The sequence below is a fragment of the Sprattus sprattus genome, assembly GCF_963457725.1.
Source record: "Sprattus sprattus genome assembly, chromosome: 5".
NCBI lineage: Eukaryota > Metazoa > Chordata > Actinopteri > Clupeiformes > Clupeidae > Sprattus > Sprattus sprattus.
The window spans coordinates 7,878,410-7,885,909 of NC_137924.1; the positions used below are offsets into that span (position 1 = coordinate 7,878,410).

A 7,500-nucleotide genomic window follows, 5' to 3' on the forward strand; every position below is an offset into this window, starting at 1 on the left:
TGTATAGCGCCATAACAATACAATTGCCTCTAGGTGCTTATCAGAGCCCAGAGCCTCAACCCCCTTAGTGCATGCACAATGGCATCAGGGACAAGGAAAAACTCCCCGTCACTTTTGTTGTGATCTCATGACAGGTTGGCCAGTGGCGTTCACCTATGGGACACCTCCTCCTGGCTCCTGTTGGCAGATGCATCCACACAATCTCCACCACTCTCTCATCCTTCTGCCAGGGCTTCACAACGGCACACAACACCAGTTCCACCAACACCAGCAGCCAAATGCAACCCACAACACAATTCCCAACGCAATTCCCAACGCAGACGAAGCCTACTGACACACATCACAGGGAGCAGGAAGAGCGGGAGGAGAGGGGATGGGAGAGGAGGGGGGAGGGGGAGGGGAGGGGGGCCTGAAAACGGAAACAGCAATTTAGTAGCGCGACAGAAATGCGTCTTGAAATTCCACGTAATTCATCAACGCTGTCTCTGTGTGCCGTGTGTCTGTGAGATCAAAGGGAGCACGTGCGCAAGCAAGCTCTGCCGTCTCGAGAGCTTCTCTTCTGAGAGCCCAGCATGCACCCACACACTGCTATTTAAGGTCCATGTCACTCGCAAAATCACTCACAAATAACTGTGTGACACAGACGTTATCCCGACTGGAGAAGAATGAGATTCTCCTTTGCTCAGACGCTTCCCTACGAGTCTAACCCTGATGTGATTGTCTGGTGTTATAAAAATGAATCGGAGCAAAGTCATCTTCCTCTCAAAGCTCAAAGGCCCTCTATCTGTCAACCTCCATTACAGCTCAAGCTAAGGATGTTTTTTTTATGAAAAGCACAGTGGTGGTTGCCTAAAAAAAAAGGAAGAGAGGGAAACAAAATGACAACCAAAAAGGCTCCATAAACTAAATAAATTGCAGAAGCTTACCTCTCTCGCGCCAAAGGAAAAAGAAGATGAGTCTTCCGGTGAAACTACCTTACCTGTACTAACTATCGCTAAACTAACAAAAGGTGCGGACAAGAACACAACCTCCATTACAACTCAAGCTAATAACGCAGAGCAGACCTTGAGAAGCGCTAATAAAGCTCTATTATTTCCAAATGGATTGTCTGGCGTTATAAAAATGAATATGAGCAAAGTCACAATCATCTCTCAGAGCTCATAGGGCCCTCCATCTGTGTTCCACACATAACTTATGTTATGTCTAGTACTATAGCGTGTTCCTATGTTTTTATGTTATGTAGTAGTACTTACTTATTGTGTGTGTGTATGTTTGTGTTTTTATGTTTTTATGTTTACTGTATGCACCTATGCACCAGAACAAATTTCAGGTTGGCGCATACCTACGTGACAATAAATCTGATTCTGATTCTGTCAACCTCCATTACAGCTCAAACTAATGACGCAGAGCAGGCCTTGAACAGCTCTAATAAAGCTCTATTATTTATTTATTACTGCTCAAGCTAATGACAATAATAATAATAATACATTTTATTTAAAGCGCCTTTCATGACACCCAAGGTCACTTCACAAACAGGTTGTTATAATTACAATAATCTCATAGAAATAAATAAAAATAAGAAAAATAAAAGTAAAAATGACGAATGACTAATGACTAATGACGCAGAGCAGACCTTGAGAAGCTCTAATAAAGCTCTATTATTTCCAAATGTCAATGAAGCACCGTCGGTGGGGCTTAGCTGTAGAAAGCAGGTTATTCAGTGGTAGATCAATAAATACTCTTTTTGAGACTCTGTCTGTTAATTCAAAATGTCCATGTTAATGGGTGTGCTAATATAGTCTGCAGACAACATAATGGGTAAGACTGATTGAAAATGAAATGACATTTACTCATACAGTGGAGGGAAGGTTTTAAGCATTTTTCACGCAAGCAATGGTCTGAACTTCATTAAAGTAATGAGACACCCAAAATACAAATCCTTTCTGAAATAACAGCACAGCTGAATTATTAGCTGAAATTATTTTAAATTTTTATAATCACACACATGACAACAAAATTATATTTTGTCCTTTTTTCTTTGTACAGCTTTTCATTGTCAAAGCCAGTCTCTGCATAATAGCGCTCTTGGCTCACAGCTCAAATCTATTCCAAGGTTAAGCCTTTAATCATTTGGCAATGGCCATAATAATAATATAACTTGAGCAATTAGGTATAATTAGAACCATATTATTCCACAGGCACACGCACATACGCAGTGCCATTATTGTTTCATGTGGCTCATGTCAGTATTTATAGGCTCACCTCATAATGGGCGATTGGCACGGGGACGCATTAGGACACTGTGGAACTTTAACACTGGATGTGAAATGGCATTGACCAGAGGTCACTCAGAGGTCACTCAGACACTTAGAACTCTCCTCAGACCAGACTACAGCAGCCGTTGTCAGCCTGGCCAATCAGGACCTCACTGATGGCAGCCATGATAAAGACCTCATCACACGATGTAAAAATGCAACAGAGAGATCATGACATAAAGCAGACTTAAAATGTCTGGTCTGGAGGAATAATAACACCCTGTCACAAGCCTCACGGAAATAACATTGACAGCAACCAGGGGGAAATGCATATGGACCCTCATTTATACTGTATACAAGGCCATAAATGTAGGCTGTAATGTACTCTAATTTATACTGTACACAGGGCCATGTATGTCGACTCTAATGTATTCCATGTGTAGGCACATTCTTTTCCTTGTCTCTCTTCTCCTCCCTTATCCCAGGGGTGGTGCCATTCAAGGGGCCGGCGTCTTTTTATTGGGTAGAAACAATCTTTCATTTAACGTTCTTCTCCGAAGGATGTGGCCATCTTTTATCTTCTCAGTATTTTGCTTACCTGCCATACTTTAGTGGCCACCATACTTCTAAAAACCCTCCTAACCCAGACATGGTTCTGCCTTGACCAGCATGTGCTTCACAAGCAGACATTTTTGAACTGTCTGCGTCACCTAGTAAAATCCACATGCTGCACTTAAAATACTAACCACAATGCACTGGCTGCCAGCAATCTTTTCTAAAGCCTCTCCAATGATTATCACTGGCCTCCAAAGCCAGACAGCATGAAAGTGTACGGTATGCTCAAGACAATAACCATCATTCTCTTCATGCTGAAACACTGAGGTGTTGTGGCAAATGTAGATAGACTCTTTGTCCCAAACCTATGGTGAAATGGTCTATGCCGTACGTATTTAGGCAAACAATAGAGATGATGTGAGAACACACCCAAACCTATGGTGAAATGGTCTATACCGTATGTATTTAGGCAAACAATAGAGATGATGTGAGAACACACCCAAACCTATGGTGAAATGGTCTATGCCGTATGTATTTAGGCAAACAATAGAGATGATGTGAGAACACAGTGTCACTGCACTGACTCATGTGTCTGCACTTAAGTGACGTATGGTTTGATTGGATGATAAAACACGGGCTATTTAACCCCCCAATCAGAGATCCTTATAAAACACGGGCTATTTAACCATCCAATCAGAGATCCTTATAAAACACGGGCTATTTAACCCTCCAATCAGAGATCCTTATAAAACACGGGCTATTTAACCCTCCAATCAGAGATCCTTATAAAACATGGGCTATTTAACCATCCAATCAGAGATCCTTATAAAACACGGGCTATTTAACCCTCCAATCAGAGATCCTTATAAAACACGGGCTATTTAACCCTCCAATCAGAGATCCTTTCTAAGCGCTGGGAACCCAAGGCCATTATGAGTAATACAGTGATACAGTTTCTTGAAAAGTGCTGGTCCTCTGTCCCCCTCGTGTATGCGGTGTGTGTAATCTGGTCCTGGGTGGCTGGAGGTAGCAGCAGTAGGGATGAGTAACCCAAGTCTATACTTTTACTCTATAGTTTGTTTTTGTACTGTGTTTGTTTTGTATTGTGTTGTAATGTATATTTTGTGTGAGCACATTGAGAGTCCGTTTACCAAGTCAAATTCCTTGCTTGTTCAAACTTACTCGGCCAATAAAATCTGATTCTGATTCTGATTCTGTGCAGAGGCTGGAGGTAGCAGCAGTGGGATGAGTAACCCAGGTCTGTGCAGAGGCTGGAGTAGCAGTGGGATGAGTAACCCAGGTCTGAGCAGAGTGGCAGGGGGGAGACAGGTGGGTTAGGGCTCCTCTCTCATGCTGAGCCCCCCTTGGCAGCCAGGGAAGGGTCTGTGCATTAGAGAAGAAACAGCCGCACCTGCCTACCAATCCCCCCCAAAATCCACCTCCAAATCCCTCCACCTCCACCACCGCCAACCCCAGCCCTGCTCCACAATATGCTCCGGGAGGCCATGAATTGATTAAATGCGACTCTGGAAAAGTTAACGACGTAGAACCGAAGCGAAAGAGCGCCGGCGGAATCTCAATGAGCTGGGGGTGCTGAAGATTTAGCAGTTTCTTGGCCTCACTCGGGGTCCATGAGCCTTAAACGCACCGTTTGAACACCTGTCTAATTCATCCACTCCATGGCCACCACGGTGAAGATGGAGAGAACAATTAAACTGATAAAAGAGAGAGTGGGGAGAGGGGGAGAGGAGGAGAGAGGGAGAGAGAAGGAGAGAGGAGGAGGGAGGAGGAGGGAGAGAGGAGGAGAGAGGAGAGAGAGAGAGGGAGAGAGAGAGAGAGAGAGAGAGGGAGAGAGAGAGAGAGAGAGAGGGAGAGAGAGGAGAGAGAGAGAGAGAGGACGTCCTCCTCCTGCATGCTAAATCTGGACTCAGACTGTTTATGCTCCAGTGGACTGCAAAAGAAGGACTCAAAATGGCTCGGGTAAATTGCATAATGTGGTGTGCGCTACATAGCTAAAAATACAAGTTCCCAAGCGCCAAAAGTAGACACTGATTAGCAAAATGATGCTAATTACATAGACTATCCAAACACACGGGAGGCACACTGCAGATTAATGCTCTCCCCCTCGTAAACAGTTTACACATAAACCTACCTTTTATACCCCTGATAGAACAACTATTTTTTTTTACTAGTTTTGGGCCGGGAGACAGAAGCGGAAGACATTTAGAGTGGCGTAAACAATGCCTAACACAGCCCCTCTAATACCATTGAGTGCTGGGGATAGCCTCACCCATCCCCCCCCCCCTCCCCCCCCCCAACCAGCTCCACCCTCTTCCATCACTCTGCCGGCACCTCTGGGACCGAGGCGGACCCACCCACCACAGGGGCCCGACCACAGACCCACCCAGCCCCCCCGTGGCCATTCCAGCTCTGTGGCCAGTAGAGAGCTCCACTGGGGGCTCACTGGAGGGAGTGGTTTCTGAGAGTGATGGAAGCGTTAGAATTATTAGTGTGCTTGCCCGAAGGGAAGCACAGTATTGTTATCGTCAAGTTTTCTTTATTTATTCTCCCCGTTTTTCTTGCACCTAACTACTCCTCGCCCGATTGAGCTAGAGACGCCATTCAAACACCAAAACGTCCGGCCCGATCCGGTGCAGGTTGCTATGACTTTTCGTGGCGGTACTCCTTGTCACTCCTTTTTTATCCCTCTTTTTTCATCACCTTTTTCCCCCATAGACTTGCATGGCAGAGCGCTCTGCCATGATGACATCATAATAGGGTCATTAAACTGGCTTGCAGCTGTGCTTCACTGACACCTGCGCCAAATTCAAGGAACCTCGTCTCTCAGTCCCTCTCAATTCAACTTTGAAAAAGAATAAGAGTAACTACAGTTTCTAACCTAGCTACCGTATTTCCACTTCGTTAAGGTGAGTTGAATGGCAGCATTTTCAGTGTACTGACTGAAATTTTAATGGAAACTGATGGTGTTAGCCGTAGCAGCTAACGTCTCCCATCCATGGGAGTATCCACTGGCAGTTTCAGCTAGCCGTAACAGGGGATACTTTTCCTTAATTCAAGTTTTGAAGTAAACCTTTGAAGTAATTCATGAATTTAGTTGTGTGGATTGATATAGTGGGTTAAGGCTTGTATTCCTACAACGGTAACGTTAGCTATCCTAGCTGTGTTAAGCAGCTGTAATACCTATACGTTGTAGATATGCAAAAGTAGCTTATACTGAAAGAATGGTTACCTTGTTAGCTCACCAGTTTATTTTGTTGCTAATGTGGTTGGAGAGGACCGATAGCGTGAGTTAACATTAACCCGTGTCCTGGGAGTAATGATTCATGAGAGACCTTGAACCATTAGGTTACCTGAAAAACGTTTGAGGATGTACACAGCGTAGCTATGGTAGTGTGCTCAGTTTTCGAAAACTAGACTGAAACTAAGAAGGATAATTATGACTAAATGTGACTAAAACTAATATGCATTTTTGTCTTAAGACTGAATCTAAAATAGCTGCCAAAATGAACACTGATAGGGGACCCCTTAATATGCAATTCATGGTTGCTAGCTCTAATCAGATGTACTAACTAGGCTTATAAGAGAAGACTAACTTTTTATGCCAACGAACACACTAAACCCTTTCACAATAAACAAGCAAACATGAGAGAAAAACAGAGCAAGCACACTCTCGCAGTTCGTTCACGAAACGCATTCTAGTTGATGTTGTTCTCCTTTCTGGCAGCCCCCTCCTCCTCCACCCCTCCTCCCCCCCCCCTCTCCTTCTGTCCACACCCCACAGTCCTCCACCCATCATAGCCTCCAGCTCATCCTCTCTGGCTGCACACACACACACACACACACACACACACACACACACACACACACACACACACACACACACCCCGGTCCTCCACCCATCATAGCCTCCAGCTCATCCTCTCTGGCAGCGCCGCGCCGTGTCAGATTTACACTGCCACTCACTCCACCCTCGCTGAGGTCATTCTCACTCCTCGCGAGTGGCACGCCCGACGCCTCTGCTATTGTGCCGTTAGAATGATCAATGGCTGTTTGCCGGCATAATCCATACCAATCATGGCAGCTGCCTGGAAAACAGTCAGCGTTTTTTTTCTTCATGAAGCCATTAATGAGGCAGTCGACGGGCAGTGAACTGTAAGTGTATTAAAAGACCACAAGCGGTAAATCAACACCAAATGTCAACACCATAAAGGCCCGTATTACTTTCATTGCAACTGGATTACATGGTGCTAGAGTTCATTAGCAGCTGAGGTACACTAGGACACATGCATGACCCATCCAACAGCCAGAGCGTTTAAGAACATTAGCCTCACCAGGTGCTGCAGGCAGGAAGCAGACACCATAATGTTCCTAAATGGCCGGGGGGAGTGGCGGGGGGGGGGGAGCAGCTGAGTGGGTTGCAGGAAGAAGAGGGGAGAGGAGGGGAGAGGAGAGGAGAGAGAGAGGAGAAGGAGAGGAGGGGAGAGGAGGGGAGAGAAGAGGAGAGGAGGGGAGAGGAGGGGAGAGGAGAGGAGGGGAGAGGAGAGGAGAGGGGGGAGAGGAGGGAGAGGAGAGGAGAGGAGAGGGGGGGAGAGGAGAGGAGAGGAGAGGGATGGAGAGGAGAGGAGAGGAGAGGAGGGAAGAGGAGGGGAGAGGAGGGCGAGAGGAGAGG

General features: G+C 45.7%; 1 protein-coding gene across 1 annotated transcript in view; it reads right to left on the reverse strand.

Moving 5' to 3' along the window:
• The window catches only part of LOC308365429 (E3 ubiquitin-protein ligase SH3RF3-like), a gene marked incomplete at both ends in the record, with an annotated part of 119,851 nt that overhangs the window by 31,450 nt on the left and 80,901 nt on the right, over nucleotides 1–7,500 (reverse strand). The gene's annotated exons all lie outside the window — the stretch shown is intronic.